Here is a 23270-nt window from a genome sequence, read left to right as displayed (position 1 = left end):
TAAACATCCCCATATGGCCAGGGAGAGAGTTCTTCTCTAGACTTCGTTCTATGGTGGTGTCCTTTCTGTGGGACGGGAAGACAGCCAGAATCAGCTGGGAAAAGATGACAGAACCCTACGAGAAGGGGGGAATGGCCGCACCAGACTTTGAGCTCTATTATACTGTGTCACAAGCACAATTTGCAAAGTACTGGTACGATGATTGTGACAACTCCCCTCACGCGCAAATAGAGGAATACACTACCGAGCCCACTAACATTGGATCAGTGATCTTCAACACAAGACATAAAGACTCTTGCGAGTTCGACCCTGTGAGTTGCACAGTAAAAGCCTGGGGAGCGATATATAAAAGGCTGAAAATAGAGACTCCATATAACCCTGAGGTGCCCCTGTGGAAATACCCTGGCCTCCCCCCCACGTTCGATACCGATATACAGGAAACCTGGGACCCCGGCAGGGAGATGAAAATAGGCGATATGTACCTAGAGGGGAAATTCGTGACCCTGGAGGTGTTCACTAGGGGCGTGGGAGGTGGGCAGCTCAAGACATTGCAGTACTATCGAATGAGATCAGCATATCACAGTCGCTGGCCGTCATTCCCAGACGAACCCCCTTCCCACCCGTGTGTGCAGTTGGTTACAGTGCGGGGTGGGCTGGGAATCTCCAGACTTTACAAGGCAATGCAGACTCACTCTGCAGTGGTAAGCCAGGTGAGGGAGAAATGGGAAGTGGACATGAAAATGCCAATACCAGAAGAAAAGTGGGCGAGATACTGTGCACTAACAAAGCGAGTCTCCCTCAATGCCGGGCTTCGACAAATACAATTTAAAATCCTCAACAGACTGCATTACACACCCGCCAGGATAGCTACATTCACACCAGATGACCCAGGCAAATGTCCCAAATGTGGGTCCCCGGCAGCGGGGTCTTATCATATGTACTGGGAGTGTCCAGTTGTGATGCGTTTCTGGGAGAAAGTAGCGGAAATGCTAAATGAAGTCACACAGATTCCCCCGCACCTGACCCCACAAAAATACTTATTTGGTGATATAGGTAAATGCTCCGAGAAGCGTAGAAGATTGTTCAATGTGTCGTGTGTTATAGCTAAAAGATGCATATTGAAGTTGTGGAAGAGCCCGGCTGCCCCCACCATGGACGTGTTCTTACGTGAACTAACCTACATCAATGAATGCGAGGAACAATTCGTGCTGTCCCAACCGAGCATGAGCAGGCCAAAAGACATTTGGGGCCCATTCAGGACATACCTCTGTGACATGCTTTCTGATATCGAAACAACTGTTTAAATTACTACTGTTATTTATGTATTTAACAACAATATTGTTATGCATACTACTATATATTGTGTTTGCTGGGCGCTGCTGCAATTGTCGAGACCTCAATAAAAACATGTTATAAAAAAAAAAAAAGCATACCTCTGCCATTTGCATGGCCTCCTAGCGCTGTCAATATTTTCGTGTAATCGCTGAATGCTGCACTGTCCTGGGAACTCTAGGTGTGACTAAAGGATATATGTTGGGGCCCCGAAAGGGGGTCGGCAGTCTAGTGGCAATGCCCATCACTTTGCAGTTTGGGTTTGTGAGTTCAGGTACCGGTCTGGTGTCGGAAACCTGTAAGCGCCCTCCCAATCAACTGTCGGTCCTGGATTGTGAGGATTTCCCCTTATACTGGTCTCAGTAGACACATTTCCATTTTACTTTTTCACTCTCGCATTGCCTATTTCTCTCTCTCTCATAGATACATTATAGACAAGAGAGACATTGTCAGCGAGAGGGTTGCACAGCACCTTCCCCCATTTCCCTAAGTGCATTGCATGGGGCTCTGGGAGGCGTGCACATTTGTCTGAAACACAAAGATCCACTGGTAATAAAAAGCGTAGGACCCCAGTTCGCATTTCTTAGAATTTGAGGAGGCACTCAGAGTTGTCTCGGGCGTGACTGTACCTTTCATAGGAGATGTGCTAATCCCCAAACCCTCTTCCTTTGTCCCAGTAATCTGTCCTAGGGCCTCTAGCAAGTTGTTTTCTGAAACAAAGCTTACCTGAACATGCTGTAAAATTGGTAACTTTTCAGTAGCAGTACAGTGCAGTATATAGCATTCCTGTTGCGCACAGCATCTAGATCCAAAAATTGCTTACTCTACCCCAGAAATTAGAATTCACCCAGTCAAACAGAGGGATCTATAAAGAGCATGGCAAGTAGTTAACATAAGCTACTTCCCCCAAGTTCTCTTGGTGCACTCTGCTGCCCTCTTTTAACAGAAGAATGCAACTGCAGGTCTTGCTTCTCAGCAAGGTACCTACATATAGAAACCTTGGTGCACTCTTGCTAAATCTGCTGGAATGTGTCTTCTATTGTGCCCAAGGTGGTTGTGTATTTGGGGACTCAGGGAAGCAAGGGAGCAGTCTAATGCACTGCAGTGCTTAGAGAGGCATGCCCTTTTCAGAAAAAAGTTCAGGTTTTCTGCCAATCAGAAAAAAATAGCAATGCAATCAGGCCAAAGGCAGAACACACATGCCAGTGAGTCTCTGTGGCGCAATTGGTTAGCGCGTTCGGCTGTTAACCGAAAAGACGCTGCTGTTTTTGGCACAAAGACACAGAGTGTTCCACTCAGTAAACCTAAGTCATTTCTCCCGTGTTCTCTGGGTTCAGCCTACTGTCCCCTTTTAACACAAGTGCGCAACTGTGGCTTTCTCCTCATAGCAAGTTATGCCTATACAGAGGACATTTGGTGCACTGTTGATGGGCTCTGTCCTCTACTAAATCCCCTGTGTTTGTGGATTAGGGGAGGTAGGGAAGTGCTTGATACCCTGATTTGCTGTGGGAAAAAGAGCTATTTTAGAAATATTTTCAGGTTGCCTGGGAAGCATAAGCAAACAGCACACCAATCAGGCCCCAGTGTAAGCACTCCATGAGTCTCTGTGGCGCAATCGGTTAGCACGTTCGGCTGTTAACCGAAAGGTTGGTGGTTCAAGCCCACCCAGGGACGATGCATTTTGGCTCAAAAATTCAGCATGACCAACTATGAACTTCTGTTTACCTCTCGCAGGTCTCGTCTGCTGACGTCCAAAAAATCCAATAAACTGTAAGCAATTCTTCTCGCTTGCTTTAGTTTTTCAAAACTTGCCATTCAATTCATAAACATCAAGACTTCATGGGAAGGGTTTGGCTGCAGCGTGTACTGATGCACAGAAGGAAGCTATCCTAGCCAGTCTACCTTAAGAAGCAATGAGGCTCTGCAGGTGCATGTACGTCTCCTACCTTTATTCTGTCATCAGACACACCAGGTGGATTGCCACAAGGACCTCGTGGCGCAATGGTAGCGCGTCTGACTCCAGATCAGAAGGTTTCGTGTTCAAATCACGTCGGGGGCATATTTGCTTTTCCCACTCTGAAATATAAAATTGCTCTTCAGTAATTCGTTATTTCAACCTGACTGCATCTTTGTGCTCTCGGCCTAGTTGTTCTGGCGTTTCGAATGTAAGCTTTGCAGCAGGGAAGTATCATATTGACAGACACCCATGAAGGACATGGTCAACCTTTAAAGCAGGCCAATCTCTATGTTTTACTGGATGCAGCAGAAGTATTTCCTCTTTACCATCTCTTCAAGTGGGCCTGACTGATGTGCTGTTTTGTGCACGCTACGTGGGCTTTGTAAAGCATACCTCTGCCATTTGCATGGCCTCCTAGCGCTGTCAATATTTTCGTGTAATCGCTGAATGCTGCACTGTCCTGGGAACTCTAGGTGTGACTAAAGGATATATGCTGGGGCCCCGAAAGGGGGTCGGCAGTCTAGTGGCAATGCCCATCACTTTGCAGTTTGGGTTTGTGAGTTCAGGTACCGGTCTGGTGTCGGAAACCTGTAAGGGCCCTCCCAATCAACTGTCGGTCCTGGATTGTGAGGATTTCCCCTTATACTGGTCTCAGTAGACACATTTCCATTTTACTTTTTCACTCTCGCATTGCCTATTTCTCTCTCTCTCATAGATACATTATAGACAAGAGAGACATTGTCAGCGAGAGGGCTTCACAGCACCTTCCCCCATTTCCCTAAGTGCATTGCATGGGGCTCTGGGAGGCGTGCACATTTGTCTGAAACACAAAGATCCACTGGCAATAAAAAGCGTAGGACCCCAGTTCGCATTTCTTAGAATTTGAGGAGGCACTCAGAGTTGTCTTGGGCGTGACTGTACCTTTTATAGGAGATGTGCTAATCCCCAAACCCTCTTCCTTTGTCCCAGTAATCTGTTTTAGTGCCTCTAGCAAGTTGTTTTCTGAAACAAAGCTTACCTGAACATCCTGTAAAATTGGTAACTTTTCAGTAGCAGTACAGTGCAGTATATAGCATTCCTGTTGCGCACAGCATCTAGATCCAAAAATTGCTTACTCTACCCCAGAAATTAGAATTCACCCAGTCAAACAGAGGGATCTATAAAGAGCATGGCAAGTAGTTAACATAAGCTACTTCCCCCAAGTTCTCTTGGTGCACTCTGCTGCCCTCTTTTAACAGAAGAATGCAACTGCAGGTCTTGCTTCTCAGCAAGGTACCTACATATAGAAACCTTGGTGCACTCTTGCTAAATCTGCTGGAATGTGTCTTCTATTGTGCCCAAGGTGGTTGTGTATTTGGGGACTCAGGGAAGCAAGGGAGCAGTCTAATGCACTGCAGTGCTAAGAGAGGCATGCCTTTTTCAGAAAAAAGTTCAGGTTTTCTGCCAATCAGAAAAAAATAGCAATGCAATCAGGCCAAAGGCAGAACACACATGCCAGTGAGTCTCTGTGGCACAATTGGTTAGCGCGTTCGGCTGTTAACCGAAAAGACGCTGCTGTTTTTGGCACAAAGACACAGAGTGTTCCACTCAGTAAACCTGAGTTATTTCTCCCGTGTTCTCTGGGTTCAGCCTACTGTCCCCTTTTAACACAAGTGCGCAACTGTGGCTTTCTCCTCATAGCAAGTTATGCCTACACAGAAGACATTTGGTGCACTGTTGATGGGCTCTGTCCTCTACTAAATCCCCTGTGTTTGTGGATTTGGGGAGGTAGGGAAGTGCTTGGTACCCTGATTTGCTGTGGGAAATAGAGCTATTTTAGAAATATTTTCAGGTTGCCTGGGAAGCATAAGCAAACAGCACACCAATCAGGCCCCAGTGTAAGCACTGCATGAGTCTCTGTGGCGCAATCGGTTAGCGCGTTCGGCTGTTAACCGAAAGGATGGTGGTTCAAGCCCACCCAGGGACGATGCATTTTGGCTCAAAAATTCAGCATGACCAACTATGAACTTCTGTTTACCTCTCGCAGGTCTCGTCTGCTGACGTCCAAAAAATCCAATAAACTGCAAGCAATTCTTCTCGCTTGCTTTAGTTTTTCAAAACTTGCCATTCAATTCATAAACATCAAGACTTCATGGGAAGGGTTTGGCTGCAGCGTGTACTGATGCACAGAAGGAAGCTATCCTAGCCAGTCTACTTAAAGAAGCAATGAGGCTCTGCAGGTCCATGTACGTCTCCTACCTTTATTCTGTCATCAGACACACCAGGTGGACTGCCACAAGGACCTCGTGGCGCAATGGTAGCAGACTCCAGATCAGAAGGTTGCGTGTTCAAATCACGTCGGGGTCATATTTGCTTTTCCCACTCTGAAATACAAAATTGCTCCTCAGTATCTCGTTATTTCAACCTGACTGCATCTTTGTGCTCTGGGCCTAGTTGTTCTGGCGTTTCGAATGTAAGCTTTGCAGCAGGGAAGTATCATATTGACAGACACCCATGAAGGACATGGTCAACCTTTAAAGCAGGCCAATCTCTATGTTTTACTGGATGCAGCAGAAGTATTTCCTCTTTACCATCTCTTCAAGTGGGCCTGACTGATGTGCTGTTTTGTGCACGCTACGTGGGCTTTGTAAAGCATACCTCTGCCATTTGCATGGCCTCCTAGCGCTGTCAATATTTTCGTGTAATCGCTGAATGCTGCACTGTCCTGGGAACTCTAGGTGTGACTAAAGGATATATGCTGGGGCCCCGAAAGGGGGTCGGCAGTCTAGTGGCAATGCCCATCACTTTGCAGTTTGGGTTTGTGAGTTCAGGTACCGGTCTGGTGTCGGAAACCTGTAAGCGCCCTCCCAATCAACTGTCGGTCCTGGATTGTGAGGATTTCCCCTTATACTGGTCTCAGTAGACACATTTCCATTTTACTTTTTCACTCTCGCATTGCCTATTTCTCTCTCTCTCATAGATACATTATAGACAAGAGAGACATTGTCAGCGAGAGGGCTTCACAGCACCTTCCCCCATTTCCCTAAGTACATTGCAAGGGGCTCTGGGAGGCGTGCACATTTGTCTGAAACACAAAGATCCACTGGCAATAAAAAGCGTAGGTCCCTAGTTTGCATTTCTTAGAATTTGAGGTGACACTCAGAGTTGTCTCGGGCGTGACTGTACCTTTCATAGGAGATGTGCTAATCCCCAAACCCTCTTCCTTTGTCCCAGTAATCTGTTTTAGTGCCTCTAGCAAGTTGTTTTCTGAAACAAAGCTTACCTGAACATCCCGTAAAATTGGTAACTTTTCAGTAGCAGTACAGTGCAGTATATAGCATTCCTGTTGCGCACAGCATCTAGATCCAAAAATTGCTTACTCTACCCCAGAAATTAGAATTCACCCAGTCAAACAGAGGGATCTATAAAGATCATGGCAAGTAGTTAACATAAGCTACTTCCCCCAAGTTCTCTTGGTGCACTCTGCTGCCCTCTTTTAACAGAAGAATGCAACTGCAGGTCTTGCTTCTCAGCAAGGTACCTACATATAGAAACCTTGGTGCACTCTTGCTAAATCTGCTGGAATGTGTCTTCTATTGTGCCCAAGGTGGTTGTGTATTTGGGGACTCAGGGAAGCAAGGGAGCAGTCTAATGCACTGCAGTGCTAAGAGAGGCATGCCTTTTTCAGAAAAAAGTTCAGGTTTTCTGCCAATCAGAAAAAAATAGCAATGCAATCAGGCCAAAGGCAGAACACACATGCCAGTGAGTCTCTGTGGCGCAATTGGTTAGCGCGTTCGGCTGTTAACCGAAAAGACGCTGCTGTTTTTGGCACAAAGACACAGAGTGTTCCACTCAGTAAACCTGAGTCATTTCTCCCGTGTTCTCTGGGTTCAGCCTACTGTCCCCTTTTAACACAAGTGCGCAACTGTGGCTTTCTCCTCATAGCAAGTTATGCCTACACAGAGGACATTTGGTGCACTGTTGATGGGCTCTGTCCTCTACTAAATCCCCTGTGTTTGTGGATTAGGGGAGGTAGGGAAGTGCTTGATACCCTGATTTGCTGTGGGAAAAAGAGCTATTTTAGAAATATTTTCAGGTTGCCTGGGAAGCATAAGCAAACAGCACACCAAACAGGCCCCTGTGTAAGAACTGCATGAGTCTCTGTGGCGCAATCGGTTAGCGCGTTCGGCTGTTAACCGAAAGGTTGGTGGTTCAAGCCCACCCAGGGACGATGCATTTTGGCTCAAAAATTCAGCATGACCAACTATGAACTTCTGTTTACCTCTCGCAGGTCTCGTCTGCTGACGTCCAAAAAATCCAATAAACTGTAAGCAATTCTTCTCGCTTGCTTTAGTTTTTCAAAACTTGCCATTCAATTCATAAACATCAAGACTTCATGGGAAGGGTTTGGCTGCAGCGTGTACTGATGCACAGAAGGAAGCTATCCTAGCCAGTCTACTTAAAGAAGCAATGAGGCTCTGCAGGTGCATGTACGTCTCCTACCTTTATTCTGTCATCAGACACACCAGGTGGAATGCCACAAGGACCTCTTGGCGCAATGGTAGCGCGTCTGACTCCAGATCAGAAGGTTGTGTGTTCAAATCACAACGGGGTCATACTTGCTTTTCCCACTCTGAAATACAAAATTGCTCTTCAGTATCTCGTTATTTCAACCTGACTGCATCTTTGTGCTCTGGGCCTGGTTGTTCTGGCGTTTCGAATGTAAACTTTGCAGCAGGGAAGGAAGTATCATATTGACAGACACCCATGAAGGACATGGTCAACCTGTAAAGCAGGCCAATCTCTATGTTTTACTGGATGCAGCAGAAGTATTTCCTCTTTACCATCTCTTCAAGTGGGCCTGACTGATGTGCTGTTTTGTGCACGCTACGTGGGCTTTGTAAAGCATACCTCTGCCATTTGCATGGCCTCCTAGCGCTGTCAATATTTTCGTGTAATCGCTGAATGCTGCACTGTCCTGGGAACTCTAGGTGTGACTAAAGGATATATGTTGGGGCCCCGAAAGGGGTTCGGCAGTCTAGTGGCAATGGGCATCACTTTGCAGTTTGGGTTTGTGAGTTCAGGTACCGGTCTGGTGTCGGAAACCTGTAAGCGCCCTCCCAATCAACTGTCGGTCCAGGATTGTGAGGATTTCCCCTTATACTGGTCTCAGTAGACACATTTCCATTTTACTTTTTCACTCTCGCATTGCCTATTTCTCTCTCTCTCATAGATACATTATAGACAAGAGAGACATTGTCAGCGAGAGGGTTGCACAGCACCTTCCCCCATTTCCCTAAGTGCATTGCATGGGGCTCTGGGAGGCGTGCACATTTGTCTGAAACACAAAGATCCACTGGCAATAAAAGGCGTAGGACCCCAGTTCGCATTTCTTAGAATTTGAGGAGGCACTCAGAGTTGTCTCGGGCATGACTCTACCTTTCATAGGAGATGTGCTAATCCCCAAACCCTCTTCCTTTGTCCCAGTAATCTGTCCTAGGGCCTCTAGCAAGTTGTTTTCTGAAACAAAGCTTACCTGAACATCCTGTAAAATTGGTAACTTTTCAGTAGCAGTACAGTGCAGTATATAGCATTCCTGTTGCGCACAGCATCTAGATCCAAAAATTGCTTACTCTACCCCAGAAATTAGAATTCACCCAGTCAAACAGAGGGATCTATAAAGATCATGGCAAGTAGTTAACATAAGCTACTTCCCCCAAGTTCTCTTGGTGCACTCTGCTGCCCTCTTTTAACAGAAGAATGCAACTGCAGGTCTTGCTTCTCAGCAAGGTACCTACATATAGAAACCTTGGTGCACTCTTGCTAAATCTGCTGGAATGTGTCTTCTATTGTGCCCAAGGTGGTTGTGTATTTGGGGACTCAGGGAAGCAAGGGAGCAGTCTAATGCACTGCAGTGCTAAGAGAGGCATGCCTTTTTCAGAAAAAAGTTCAGGTTTTCTGCCAATCAGAAAAAAATAGCAATGCAATCAGGCCAAAGGCAGAACACACATGCCAGTGAGTCTCTGTGGCACAATTGGTTAGCGCGTTCGGCTGTTAACCGAAAAGACGCTGCTGTTTTTGGCACAAAGACACAGAGTGTTCCACTCAGTAAACCTGAGTCATTTCTCCCGTGTTCTCTGGGTTCAGCCTACTGTCCCCTTTTAACACAAGTGCGCAACTGTGGCTTCCTCCTCATAGCAAGTTATGCCTACACAGAGGGCATTTGGTGCACTGTTGATGGGCTCTGTCCTCCACTAAATCCCCTGTGTTTGTGGATTAGGGGAGGTAGGGAAGTGCTTGATACCCTGATTTGCTGTGGGAAATAGAGCTATTTTAGAAATATTTTCAGGTTGCCTGGGAAGCATAAGCAAACAGCACACCAATCAGGCCCCAGTGTAAGCACTGCATGGGTCTCTGTGGCGCAATCGGTTAGCGCGTTCGGCTGTTAACCGAAAGGTTGGTGGTTCAAGCCCACCCAGGGACGATGCATTTTGGCTCAAAAATTCAGCATGACCAACTATGAACTTCTGTTTACCTCTCGCAGGTCTCGTCTGCTGACGTCCAAAAAATCCAATAAACTGTAAGCAATTCTTCTCGCTTGCTTTAGTTTTTCAAAACTTACCATTCAATTCATAAACATCAAGACTTCATGGGAAGGGTTTGGCTGCAGCGCGTACTGATGCACAGAAGGAAGCTATCCTAGCCAGTCTACTTAAAGAAGCAATGAGGCTCTGCAGGTCCATGCACGTCTCCTACCTTTATTCTGTCATCAGACACACCAGGTGGATTGCCACAAGGACCTCGTGGCGCAATGGTAGCGCGTCTGACTCCAGATCAGAAGGTTTCGTGTTCAAATCACGTCGGGGGCATATTTGCTTTTCCCACTCTGAAATATAAAATTGCTCTTCAGTAATTCGTTATTTCAACCTGACTGCATCTTTGTGCTCTGGGCCTAGTTGTTCTGGCGTTTCGAATGTAAACTTTGCAGCAGGGAAGTATCATATTGACAGACACCCATGAAGGACATGGTCAACCTTTAAAGCAGGCCAATCTCTATGTTTTACTGGATGCAGCAGAAGTATTTCCTCTTTACCATCTGTTCAAGTGGGCCTGACTGATGTGCTGTTTTGTGCACGCTACGTGGGCTTTGTAAAGCATACCTCTGCCATTTGCATGGCCTCCTAGCGCTGTCAATATTTTCGTGTAATCGCTGAATGCTGCACTGTCCTGGGAACTCTAGGTGTGACTAAAGGATATATGCTGGGGCCCCGAAAGGGGGTCGGCAGTCTAGTGGCAATGCCCATCACTTTGCAGTTTGGGTTTGTGAGTTCAGGTACCGGTCTGGTGTCGAAACCTGTAAGCGCCCTCCCAATCAACTGTCGGTCCTGGATTGTGAGGATTTCCCCTTATACTGGTCTCAATAGACACATTTCCATTTTACTTTTTCACTCTCGCATTGCCTATTTCTCTCTCTCTCATAGATACATTATAGACAAGAGAGACATTGTCAGCGAGAGGGTTGCACAGCACCTTCCCCCATTTCCCTAAGTGCATTGCAAGGGGCTTTGGGAGGCGTGCACATTTGTCTGAAACACAAAGATCCACTGGCAATAAAAAGCGTAGGTCCCTAGTTTGCATTTCTTAGAATTTGAGGTGACACTCAGAGTTGTCTAGGGCGTGACTGTACCTTTCATAGGAGATGTGCTAATCCCCAAACCCTCTTCCTTTGTCCCAGTAATCTGTCCTAGGGCCTCTAGCAAGTTGTTTTCTGAAACAAAGCTTACCTGAACATCCTGTAAAATTGGTAACTTTTCAGTAGCAGTACAGTGCAGTATATAGCATTCCTGTTGCGCACAGCATCTAGATCCAAAAATTGCTTACTCTACCCCAGAAATTAGAATTCACCCAGTCAAACAGAGGGATCTATAAAGAGCATGGCAAGTAGTTAACATAAGCTACTTCCCCCAAGTTCTCTTGGTGCACTCTGCTGCCCTCTTTTAACAGAAGAATGCAACTGCAGGTCTTGCTTCTCAGCAAGGTACCTACATATAGAAACCTTGGTGCACTCTTGCTAAATCTGCTGGAATGTGTCTTCTATTGTGCCCAAGGTGGTTGTGTATTTGGGGACTCAGGGAAGCAAGGGAGCAGTCTAATGCACTGCAGTGCTAAGAGAGGCATGCCTTTTTCAGAAAAAAGTTCAGGTTTTCTGCCAATCAGAAAAAAATAGCAATGCAATCAGGCCAAAGGCAGAACACACATGCCAGTGAGTCTCTGTGGCGCAATTGGTTAGCGCGTTCGGCTGTTAACCGAAAAGACGCTGCTGTTTTTGGCACAAAGACACAGAGTGTTCCACTCAGTAAACCTGAGTCATTTCTCCCGTGTTCTCTGGGTTCAGCCTACTGTCCCCTTTTAACACAAGTGCGCAACTGTGGCTTTCTCCTCATAGCAAGTTATGCCTATACAGAGGACATTTGGTGCACTGTTGATGGGCTCTGTCCTCTACTAAATCCCCTGTGTTTGTGGATTAGGGGAGGTAGGGAAGTGCTTGATACCCTGATTTGCTGTGGGAAAAAGAGCTATTTTAGAAATATTTTCAGGTTGCCTGGGAAGCATAAGCAAACAGCACACCAATCAGGCCCCAGTGTAAGCACTGCATAAGTCCCTGTGGCGCAATCGGTTAGCGCGTTCGGCTGTTAACCGAAAGATTGGTGGATCAAGCCCACCCAGGGACGATGCATTTTGGCTCAAAAATTCAGCATGACCAACTATGAACTTCTGTTTACCTCTCGCAGGTCTCGTCTGCTGACGTCCAAAAATCCAATAAACTGCAAGCAATTCTTCTCGCTTGCTTTAGTTTTTCAAAACTTGCCATTCAATTCATAAACATCAAGACTTCATGGGAAGGGTTTGGCTGCAGCGTGTACTGATGCACAGAAGGAAGCTATCCTAGCCAGTCTACTTAAAGAAGCAATGAGGCTCTGCAGGTGCATGTACGTCTCCTACCTTTATTCTGTCATCAGACACACCAGGTGGATTGCCACAAGGACCTCGTGGCGCAATGGTAGCGCGTCTGACTCAAGATCAGAAGGTTTCGTGTTCAAATCACGTCGGGGGCATATTTGCTTTTCCCACTCTGAAATATAAAATTGCTCTTCAGTATCTCGTTATTTCAACCTGACTGCATCTTTGTGCTCTGGGCCTAGTTGTTCTGGCGTTTCGAATGTAAGCTTTGCAGCAGGGAAGTATCATATTGACAGACACCCATGAAGGACATGGTCAAGCTTTAAAGCAGGCCAATCTCTATGTTTTACTGGATGCAGCAGAAGTAGTTCCTCTTTACCATCTCTTCAAGTGGGCCTGACTGATGTGCTGTTTTGTGCACGCTACGTGGGCTTTGTAAAGCATACCTCTGCCATTTGCATGGCCTCCTAGCACTGTCAATATTTTCGTGTAATCGCTGAATGCTGCACTGTCCTGGGAACTCTAGGTGTGACTAAAGGATATATTTTGGGGCCCCGAAAGGGGGTCGGCAGTCTAGTGGCAATGGGCATCACTTTTCAGTTTGGGTTTGTGAGTTCAGGTACCGGTCTGGTGTCGGAAACCTGTAAGCGCCCTCCCAATCAACTGTCGGTCCTGGATTGTGAGGATTTCCCCTTATACTGGTCTCAGTAGACACATTTCCATTTTACTTTTTCACTCTCGCATTGCCTATTTCTCTCTCTCTCATAGTTACATTATAGACAAGAGAGACATTGTCAGCGAGAGGGCTTCACAGCACCTTCCCCCCTTTCCCTAAGTGCATTGCAAGGGGCTCTGGGAGGCGTGCACATTTGTCTGAACACAAAGATCCACTGGCAATAAAAAGCGTAGGTCCCTAGTTTGCATTTCTTAGAATTTGAGGTGACACTCAGAGTTGTCTCGGGCGTGACTGTACCTTTCATAGGAGATGTGCTAATCCCCAAACCCTCTTCCTTTGTCCCAGTAATCTGTCTTAGTGCCTCTAGCAAGTTGTTTTCTGAAACAAAGCTTACCTGAACATCCTGTAAAATTGGTAACTTTTCAGTAGCAGTACAGTGCAGTATATAGCATTCCTGTTGCGCACAGCATCTAGATCCAAAAATTGCTTACTCTACCCCAGAAATTAGAATTCACCCAGTCAAACAGAGGGATCTATAAAGAGCATGGCAAGTAGTTAACATAAGCTACTTCCCCCAAGTTCTCTTGGTGAACTCTGCTGCCCTCTTTTAACAGAAGAATGCAACTGCAGGTCTTGCTTCTCAGCAAGGTACCTACATATAGAATCCTTGGTGCACTCTTGCTAAATCTGCTGGAATGTGTCTTCTATTGTGCCCAAGGTGGTTGTGTATTTGGGGACTCAGGGAAGCAAGGGAGCAGTCTAATGCACTGCAGTGCTAAGAGAGGCATGCCTTTTTCAGAAAAAAGTTCAGGTTTTCTGCCAATCAGAAAAAAATAGCAATGCAATCAGGCCAAAGGCAGAACACACATGCCAGTGAGTCTCTGTGGCGCAATTGGTTAGCGCGTTCGGCTGTTAACCGTAAAGACGCTGCTGTTTTGGGCACAAAGACACAGAGTGTTCCACTCAGTAAACCTGAGTCATTTCTCCCGTGTTCTCTGGGTTTAGCCTACTGTCCCCTTTTAACACAAGTGCGCAACTGTGGCTTTCTCCTCATAGCAAGTTATGCCTACACAGAGGGCATTTGGTGCACTGTTGATGGGCTCTGTCCTCTACTAAATCCCCTGTGTTTGTGGATTACGGGAGGTAGGGAAGTGCTTGATACCCTGATTTGCTGTGGGAAATAGAGCTATTTTAGAAATATTTTCAGGTTGCCTGGGGAGCATAAGCAAACAGCACACCAATCAGGCCCCAGTGTAAGCACTGCATGAGTATCTGTGGCGCAATCGGTTAGCGCGTTCGGCAGTTAACCGAAAGGTTGGTGGTTCAAGCCCACCCAGGGACGATGCATTTTGGCTCAAAAATTCAGCATGACCAACTATGAACTTCTGTTTACCTCTCGCAGGTCTCGTCTGCTGACGTCCAAAAAATCCAATAAACTGCAAGCAATTCTTCTCGCTTGCTTTAGTTTTTCAAAACTTGCCATTCAATTCATAAACATCAAGACTTCATGGGAAGGGTTTGGCTGCAGCGTGTACTGATGCACAGAAGGAAGCTTTCCTAGCCAGTCTACTCAAAGAAGCAATGAGGCTCTGCAGGTCCATGTACGTCTCCTACCTTTACTCTGTCATCAGACACACCAGGTGGACTGCCACAAGGACCTCGTGGCCCAATGGTAGCGCGTCTGACTCCAGATCAGAAGGTTGCGTGTTCAAATCACGTCGGGGGCATATTTGCTTTTCCCACTCTGAAATACAAAATTGCTCTTCAGTATCTCGTTATTTCAACCTGACTGCATCTTTATGCTCTGGGCCTAGTTGTTCTGGCGTTTCGAATGTAAGCTTTGCAGCAGGGAAGTATCATATTGACAGACACCCATGAAGGACATGGTCAACCTTTAAAGCAGGCCAATCTCTATGTTTTACTGGATGCAGCAGAAGTATTTCCTCTTTACCATCTCTTCAAGTGGGCCTGACTGATGTGCTGTTTTGTGCACGCTACGTGGGCTTTGTAAAGCATACCTCTGCCATTTGCATGGCCTCCTAGCGCTGTCAATATTTTCGTGTAATCGCTGAATGCTGCACTGTCCTGGGAACTCTAGGTGTGACTAAAGGATATATGCTGGGGCCCTGAAAGGGGGTCGGCAGTCTAGTGGCAATGCCCATCACTTTGCAGTTTGGGTTTGTGAGTTCAGGTACCGGTCTGGTGTCGGAAAACTGTAAGCGCCCTCCCAATCAACTGTCGGTCCTGGATTGTGAGGATTTCCCCTTATACTGGTCTCAGTAGACACATTTCCATTTTACTTTTTCACTCTCGCATTGCCTATTTCTCTCTCTCTCATAGATACATTATAGACAAGAGAGACATTGTCAGCGAGAGGGTTGCACAGCACCTTCCCCCATTTCCCTAAGTGCATTGCATGGGGCTCTGGGAGGCGTGCACATTTGTCTGAAACACAAAGATCCACTGGCAATAAAAAGCGTAGGTCCCTAGTTTGCATTTCTTAAAATTTGAAGTGACACTCAGAGTTGTCTCGGGCGTGACTGTACCTTTCATAGGAGATGTGCTAATCCCCAAACCCTCTTCCTTTGTCCCAGTAATCTGTCTTAGTGCCTCTAGCAAGTTGTTTTTTTAAACAAAGCTTACCTGAACATCCTGTAAAATTGGTAACTATTCAGTAGCAGTACAGTGCAGTATATAGCATTCCTGTTGCGCACAGCATCTAGATCCAAAAATTGCTTACTCTACCCCAGAAATTAGAATTCACCCAGTCAAACAGAGGGATCTATAAAGAGCATGGCAAGTAGTTAACATAAGCTACTTCCCCCAAGTTCTCTTGGTGCACTCTGCTGCCCTCTTTTAACAGAAGAATGCAACTGCAGGTCTTGCTTCTCAGCAAGGTACCTACATATAGAATCCTTGGTGCACTCTTGCTAAATCTGCTGGAATGTGTCTTCTATTGTGCCCAAGGTGGTTGTGTATTTGGGGACTCAGGGAAGCAAGGGAGCAGTCTAATGCACTGCAGTGCTAAGAGAGGCATGCCTTTTTCAGAAAAAAGTTCAGGTTTTCTGCCAATCAGAAAAAAATAGCAATGCAATCAGGACAAAGGCAGAACACACATGCCAGTGAGTCTCTGTGGCGCAATTGGTTAGCGCGTTCGGCTGTTAACCGAAAAGACGCTGCTGTTTTTGGCACAAAGACACAGAGTGTTCCACTCAGTAAACCTGAGTCATTTCTCCCGTGTTCTCTGGGTTCAGCCTACTGTCCCCTTTTAACACAAGTGCGCAACAGTGGCTTTCTCCTCATAGCAAGTTATGCCTATACAGAGGACATTTGGTGCACTGTTGATGGGCTCTGTCCTCTACTAAATCCCCTGTGTTTGTGGATTAGGGGAGGTAGGGAAGTGCTTGATACCCTGATTTGCTGTGGGAAAAAGAGCTATTTTAGAAATATTTTCAGGTTGCCTGGGAAGCATAAGCAAACAGCACACCAATCAGGCCCCTGTGTAAGAACTGCATGAGTCTCTGTGGCGCAATCGGTTAGCGCGTTCGGCTGTTAACCGAAATTTTGGTGGTTCAAGCCCACCCAGGGACGATGCATTTTGGCTCAAAAATTCAGCATGACCAACTATGAACTTCTGTTTACCTCTCGCAGGTCTCGTCTGCTGACGTCCAAAAAATCCAATAAACTGTAAGCAATTCTTCTCGCTTGCTTTAGTTTTTCAAAACTTGCCATTCAATTCATAAACATCAAGACTTCATGGGAAGGGTTTGGCTGCAGCGTGTACTGATGCACAGAAGGAAGCTATCCTAGCCAGTCTACTTAAAGAAGCAATGAGGCTCTGCAGGTGCATGTACGTCTCCTACCTTTATTCTGTCATCAGACACACCAGGTGGATTGCCACAAGGACCTCGTGGCGCAATGGTAGCGCGTCTGACTCAAGATCAGAAGGTTTCGTGTTCAAATCACGTCGGGGGCATATTTGCTTTTCCCACTCTGAAATATAAAATTGCTCTTCAGTATCTCGTTATTTCAACCTGACTGCATCTTTGTGCTCTGGGCCTAGTTGTTCTGGCGTTTCGAATGTAAGCTTTGCAGCAGGGAAGTATCATATTGACAGACACCCATGAAGGACATGGTCAACCTTTAAAGCAGGCCAATCTCTATGTTTTACTGGATGCAGCAGAAGTATTTCCTCTTTACCATCTCTTCAAGTGGGCCTGACTGATGTGCTGTTTTGTGCACGCTACGTGGGCTTTGTAAAGCATACCTCTGCCATTTGCATGGCCTCCTAGCGCTGTCAATATATTCGTGTAATCGCTGAATGCTGCACTGTCCTGGGAACTCTAGGTGTGACTAAAGGATATATTTTGGGGCCCCGAAAGGGGGTCGGCAGTCTAGTGGCAATGCCCATCACTTTGCAGTTTGGGTTTGTGAGTTCAGGTACCGGGCTGGTGTTGGAAACCTGTAAGCCCCCTCCCAATCAACTGTCGGTCCTGGATTGTGAGGATTTCCCCTTATACTGGTCTCAGTAGACACATTTCCATTTTACTTTTTCACTCTCGCATTGCCTATTTCTCTCTCTCTCATAGTTACATTATAGACAAGAGAGACATTGTCAGCGAGAGGGCTTCACAGCACCTTCCCCCCTTTCCCTAAGTGCATTGCAAGGGGCTCTGGGAGGCGTGCACATTTGTCTGAACACAAAGATCCGCTGGCAATAAAAAGCGTAGGTCCCTAGTTTGCATTTCTTAGAATTTGAGGTGACACTCAAGAGTTGTCTCGGGCGTGACTGTACCTTTCATAGGAGATGTGCTAATCCCCAAACCCTCTTCCTTTGTCCCAGTAATCTGTCTTAGTGCCTCTAGCAAGTTGTTTTCTGAAACAAAGCTTACCTGAACATCCTGTAAAATTGGTAACTTTTCAGTAGCAGTACAGTGCAGTATATAGCATTCCTGTTGCGCACAGCATCTAGATCCAAAAATTGCTTACTCTACCCCAGAAATTAGAATTCACCCAGTCAAACAGAGGGATCTATAAAGAGCATGGCAAGTAGTTAACATAAGCTACTTCCCCCAAGTTCTCTTGGTGCACTCTGCTGCCCTCTTTTAACAGAAGAATGCAACTGCAGGTCTTGCTTCTCAGCAAGGTACCTACATATAGAATCCTTGGTGCACTCTTGCTAAATCTGCTGGAATGTGTCTTCTATTGTGCCCAAGGTGGTTGTGTATTTGGGGACTCAGGGAAGCAAGGGAGCAGTCTAATGCACTGCAGTGCTAAGAGAGGCATGCCTTTTTCAGAAAAAAGTTCAGGTTTTCTGCCAATCAGAAAAAATAGCAATGCAATCAGGCCAAAGGCAGAACACACATGCCAGTGAGTCTCTGTGGCGCAATTGGTTAGCGCGTTCGGCTGTTAACCGAAAAGACGCTGCTGTTTTGGGCACAAAGACACAGAGTGTTCCACTCAGTAAACCTGAGTCATTTCTCCCGTGTTCTCTGGGTTTAGCCTACTGTCCCCTTTTAACACAAGTGCGCAACTGTGGCTTTCTCCTCATAGCAAGTTATGCCTACACAGAGGGCATTTGGTGCACTGTTGATGGGCTCTGTCCTCTACTAAATCCCCTGTGTTTGTGGATTACGGGAGGTAGGGAAGTGCTTGATACCCTGATTTGCTGTGGGAAATAGAGCTATTTTAGAAATATTTTCAGGTTGCCTGGGGAGCATAAGCAAACAGCACACCAATCAGGCCCCTGTGTAAGAACTGCATGAGTCTCTGTGGCGCAATCGGTTAGCGCGTTCGGCGGTTAACCGAAAGGTTGGTGGTTCAAGCCCACCCAGGGACGGTGCATTTTGGCTCAAAAATTCAGCGTGACCAACTATGGACTTCTGTCTGCTGACGTCCAAAAAATCCAATAAACTGCAAGCAATTCTTCTCGCTTGCTTTAGTTTTTCAAAACTTGCCATTCAATTCATAAACATCAAGACTTCATGGGAAGGGTTTGGCTGCAGCGTGTACTGATGCACAGAAGGAAGCTATCCTAGCCAGTCTACTTAAAGAAGCAATGAGGCTCTGCAGGTTCATGCACGTCTCCTACCTTTATTCTGTCATCAGACACACCAGGTGGATTGCCACAAGGACCTCGTGGCGCAATGGTAGCGCGTCTGACTCAAGATCAGAAGGTTTCGTGTTCAAATCACGTCGGGGGCATATTTGCTTTTCCCACTCTGAAATATAAAATTGCTCTTCAGTATCTCGTTATTTCAACCTGACTGCATCTTTGTGCTCTGGGCCTAGTTGTTCTGGCGTTTCGAATGTAAGCTTTGCAGCAGGGAAGTATCATATTGACAGACACCCATGAAGGACATGGTCAAGCTTTAAAGCAGGCCAATCTCTATGTTTTACTGGATGCAGCAGAAGTAGTTCCTCTTTACCATCTCTTCAAGTGGGCCTGACTGATGTGCTGTTTTGTGCACGCTACGTGGGCTTTGTAAAGCATACCTCTGCCATTTGCATGGCCTCCTAGCACTGTCAATATTTTCGTGTAATCGCTGAATGCTGCACTGTCCTGGGAACTCTAGGTGTGACTAAAGGATATATTTTGGGGCCCCGAAAGGGGGTCGGCAGTCTAGTGGCAATGGGCATCACTTTTCAGTTTGGGTTTGTGAGTTCAGGTACCGGTCTGGTGTCGGAAACCTGTAAGCGCCCTCCCAATCAACTGTCGGTCCTGGATTGTGAGGATTTCCCCTTATACTGGTCTCAGTAGACACATTTCCATTTTACTTTTTCACTCTCGCATTGCCTATTTCTCTCTCTCTCATAGTTACATTATAGACAAGAGAGACATTGTCAGCGAGAGGGCTTCACAGCACCTTCCCCCCTTTCCCTAAGTGCATTGCAAGGGGCTCTGGGAGGCGTGCACATTTGTCTGAACACAAAGATCCACTGGCAATAAAAAGCGTAGGTCCCTAGTTTGCATTTCTTAGAATTTGAGGTGACACTCAGAGTTGTCTCGGGCGTGACTGTACCTTTCATAGGAGATGTGCTAATCCCCAAACCCTCTTCCTTTGTCCCAGTAATCTGTCTTAGTGCCTCTAGCAAGTTGTTTTCTGAAACAAAGCTTACCTGAACATCCTGTAAAATTGGTAACTTTTCAGTAGCAGTACAGTGCAGTATATAGCATTCCTGTTGCGCACAGCATCTAGATCCAAAAATTGCTTACTCTACCCCAGAAATTAGAATTCACCCAGTCAAACAGAGGGATCTATAAAGAGCATGGCAAGTAGTTAACATAAGCTACTTCCCCCAAGTTCTCTTGGTGAACTCTGCTGCCCTCTTTTAACAGAAGAATGCAACTGCAGGTCTTGCTTCTCAGCAAGGTACCTACATATAGAATCCTTGGTGCACTCTTGCTAAATCTGCTGGAATGTGTCTTCTATTGTGCCCAAGGTGGTTGTGTATTTGGGGACTCAGGGAAGCAAGGGAGCAGTCTAATGCACTGCAGTGCTAAGAGAGGCATGCCTTTTTCAGAAAAAAGTTCAGGTTTTCTGCCAATCAGAAAAAAATAGCAATGCAATCAGGCCAAAGGCAGAACACACATGCCAGTGAGTCTCTGTGGCGCAATTGGTTAGCGCGTTCGGCTGTTAACCGTAAAGACGCTGCTGTTTTGGGCACAAAGACACAGAGTGTTCCACTCAGTAAACCTGAGTCATTTCTCCCGTGTTCTCTGGGTTTAGCCTACTGTCCCCTTTTAACACAAGTGCGCAACTGTGGCTTTCTCCTCATAGCAAGTTATGCCTACACAGAGGGCATTTGGTGCACTGTTGATGGGCTCTGTCCTCTACTAAATCCCCTGTGTTTGTGGATTACGGGAGGTAGGGAAGTGCTTGATACCCTGATTTGCTGTGGGAAATAGAGCTATTTTAGAAATATTTTCAGGTTGCCTGGGGAGCATAAGCAAACAGCACACCAATCAGGCCCCAGTGTAAGCACTGCATGAGTATCTGTGGCGCAATCGGTTAGCGCGTTCGGCAGTTAACCGAAAGGTTGGTGGTTCAAGCCCACCCAGGGACGATGCATTTTGGCTCAAAAATTCAGCATGACCAACTATGAACTTCTGTTTACCTCTCGCAGGTCTCGTCTGCTGACGTCCAAAAAATCCAATAAACTGCAAGCAATTCTTCTCGCTTGCTTTAGTTTTTCAAAACTTGCCATTCAATTCATAAACATCAAGACTTCATGGGAAGGGTTTGGCTGCAGCGTGTACTGATGCACAGAAGGAAGCTTTCCTAGCCAGTCTACTCAAAGAAGCAATGAGGCTCTGCAGGTCCATGTACGTCTCCTACCTTTACTCTGTCATCAGACACACCAGGTGGACTGCCACAAGGACCTCGTGGCCCAATGGTAGCGCGTCTGACTCCAGATCAGAAGGTTGCGTGTTCAAATCACGTCGGGGGCATATTTGCTTTTCCCACTCTGAAATACAAAATTGCTCTTCAGTATCTCGTTATTTCAACCTGACTGCATCTTTATGCTCTGGGCCTAGTTGTTCTGGCGTTTCGAATGTAAGCTTTGCAGCAGGGAAGTATCATATTGACAGACACCCATGAAGGACATGGTCAACCTTTAAAGCAGGCCAATCTCTATGTTTTACTGGATGCAGCAGAAGTATTTCCTCTTTACCATCTCTTCAAGTGGGCCTGACTGATGTGCTGTTTTGTGCACGCTACGTGGGCTTTGTAAAGCATACCTCTGCCATTTGCATGGCCTCCTAGCGCTGTCAATATTTTCGTGTAATCGCTGAATGCTGCACTGTCCTGGGAACTCTAGGTGTGACTAAAGGATATATGCTGGGGCCCTGAAAGGGGGTCGGCAGTCTAGTGGCAATGCCCATCACTTTGCAGTTTGGGTTTGTGAGTTCAGGTACCGGTCTGGTGTCGGAAAACTGTAAGCGCCCTCCCAATCAACTGTCGGTCCTGGATTGTGAGGATTTCCCCTTATACTGGTCTCAGTAGACACATTTCCATTTTACTTTTTCACTCTCGCATTGCCTATTTCTCTCTCTCTCATAGATACATTATAGACAAGAGAGACATTGTCAGCGAGAGGGTTGCACAGCACCTTCCCCCATTTCCCTAAGTGCATTGCATGGGGCTCTGGGAGGCGTGCACATTTGTCTGAAACACAAAGATCCACTGGCAATAAAAAGCGTAGGTCCCTAGTTTGCATTTCTTAAAATTTGAAGTGACACTCAGAGTTGTCTCGGGCGTGACTGTACCTTTCATAGGAGATGTGCTAATCCCCAAACCCTCTTCCTTTGTCCCAGTAATCTGTCTTAGTGCCTCTAGCAAGTTGTTTTTTTAAACAAAGCTTACCTGAACATCCTGTAAAATTGGTAACTATTCAGTAGCAGTACAGTGCAGTATATAGCATTCCTGTTGCGCACAGCATCTAGATCCAAAAATTGCTTACTCTACCCCAGAAATTAGAATTCACCCAGTCAAACAGAGGGATCTATAAAGAGCATGGCAAGTAGTTAACATAAGCTACTTCCCCCAAGTTCTCTTGGTGCACTCTGCTGCCCTCTTTTAACAGAAGAATGCAACTGCAGGTCTTGCTTCTCAGCAAGGTACCTACATATAGAATCCTTGGTGCACTCTTGCTAAATCTGCTGGAATGTGTCTTCTATTGTGCCCAAGGTGGTTGTGTATTTGGGGACTCAGGGAAGCAAGGGAGCAGTCTAATGCACTGCAGTGCTAAGAGAGGCATGCCTTTTTCAGAAAAAAGTTCAGGTTTTCTGCCAATCAGAAAAAAATAGCAATGCAATCAGGACAAAGGCAGAACACACATGCCAGTGAGTCTCTGTGGCGCAATTGGTTAGCGCGTTCGGCTGTTAACCGAAAAGACGCTGCTGTTTTTGGCACAAAGACACAGAGTGTTCCACTCAGTAAACCTGAGTCATTTCTCCCGTGTTCTCTGGGTTCAGCCTACTGTCCCCTTTTAACACAAGTGCGCAACAGTGGCTTTCTCCTCATAGCAAGTTATGCCTATACAGAGGACATTTGGTGCACTGTTGATGGGCTCTGTCCTCTACTAAATCCCCTGTGTTTGTGGATTAGGGGAGGTAGGGAAGTGCTTGATACCCTGATTTGCTGTGGGAAAAAGAGCTATTTTAGAAATATTTTCAGGTTGCCTGGGAAGCATAAGCAAACAGCACACCAATCAGGCCCCTGTGTAAGAACTGCATGAGTCTCTGTGGCGCAATCGGTTAGCGCGTTCGGCTGTTAACCGAAATTTTGGTGGTTCAAGCCCACCCAGGGACGATGCATTTTGGCTCAAAAATTCAGCATGACCAACTATGAACTTCTGTTT

General features: G+C 46.3%; 10 non-coding genes across 10 annotated transcripts; all 10 read left to right on the top strand.

The window, feature by feature from the left end:
* The first annotated feature begins 2932 nt into the window (after nt 1-2932).
* TRNAN-GUU (transfer RNA asparagine (anticodon GUU)) lies at nt 2933-3006 on the top strand. The gene has a single exon. It is a non-coding gene; the product is annotated as a tRNA-Asn (tRNA).
* A 313-nt stretch (nt 3007-3319) lies between these two features.
* TRNAW-CCA (transfer RNA tryptophan (anticodon CCA)) lies at nt 3320-3391 on the top strand. The gene has a single exon. It is a non-coding gene; the product is annotated as a tRNA-Trp (tRNA).
* A 1790-nt stretch (nt 3392-5181) lies between these two features.
* Nucleotides 5182-5255, top strand: TRNAN-GUU (transfer RNA asparagine (anticodon GUU)). The gene has a single exon. It is a non-coding gene; the product is annotated as a tRNA-Asn (tRNA).
* Nucleotides 5256-7425: 2170 nt separating this feature from the next.
* TRNAN-GUU (transfer RNA asparagine (anticodon GUU)) lies at nt 7426-7499 on the top strand. The gene has a single exon. It is a non-coding gene; the product is annotated as a tRNA-Asn (tRNA).
* A 2179-nt stretch (nt 7500-9678) lies between these two features.
* On the top strand, nt 9679-9752 carry TRNAN-GUU (transfer RNA asparagine (anticodon GUU)). The gene has a single exon. It is a non-coding gene; the product is annotated as a tRNA-Asn (tRNA).
* Nucleotides 9753-10065: 313 nt separating this feature from the next.
* TRNAW-CCA (transfer RNA tryptophan (anticodon CCA)) lies at nt 10066-10137 on the top strand. The gene has a single exon. It is a non-coding gene; the product is annotated as a tRNA-Trp (tRNA).
* Nucleotides 10138-11926: 1789 nt separating this feature from the next.
* Nucleotides 11927-12000, top strand: TRNAN-GUU (transfer RNA asparagine (anticodon GUU)). Its single transcript has one exon. It is a non-coding gene; the product is annotated as a tRNA-Asn (tRNA).
* Nucleotides 12001-16422: 4422 nt separating this feature from the next.
* Nucleotides 16423-16496, top strand: TRNAN-GUU (transfer RNA asparagine (anticodon GUU)). Its single transcript has one exon. It is a non-coding gene; the product is annotated as a tRNA-Asn (tRNA).
* Nucleotides 16497-18670: 2174 nt separating this feature from the next.
* Nucleotides 18671-18744, top strand: TRNAN-GUU (transfer RNA asparagine (anticodon GUU)). The gene has a single exon. It is a non-coding gene; the product is annotated as a tRNA-Asn (tRNA).
* A 4403-nt stretch (nt 18745-23147) lies between these two features.
* On the top strand, nt 23148-23221 carry TRNAN-GUU (transfer RNA asparagine (anticodon GUU)). The gene has a single exon. It is a non-coding gene; the product is annotated as a tRNA-Asn (tRNA).
* Nucleotides 23222-23270: the final 49 nt, after the last annotated feature.

The sequence above is a fragment of the Ambystoma mexicanum genome, chromosome 11 (genome assembly GCF_040938575.1).
Source record: "Ambystoma mexicanum isolate Mex_15411 chromosome 11, UKY_AmexF1_1, whole genome shotgun sequence".
Classification (NCBI taxonomy): Eukaryota; Metazoa; Chordata; class Amphibia; order Caudata; family Ambystomatidae; genus Ambystoma; species Ambystoma mexicanum.
Note: the sequence above shows the minus strand (reverse complement) of the source record. Positions and strands in the feature narration are given on the sequence as shown.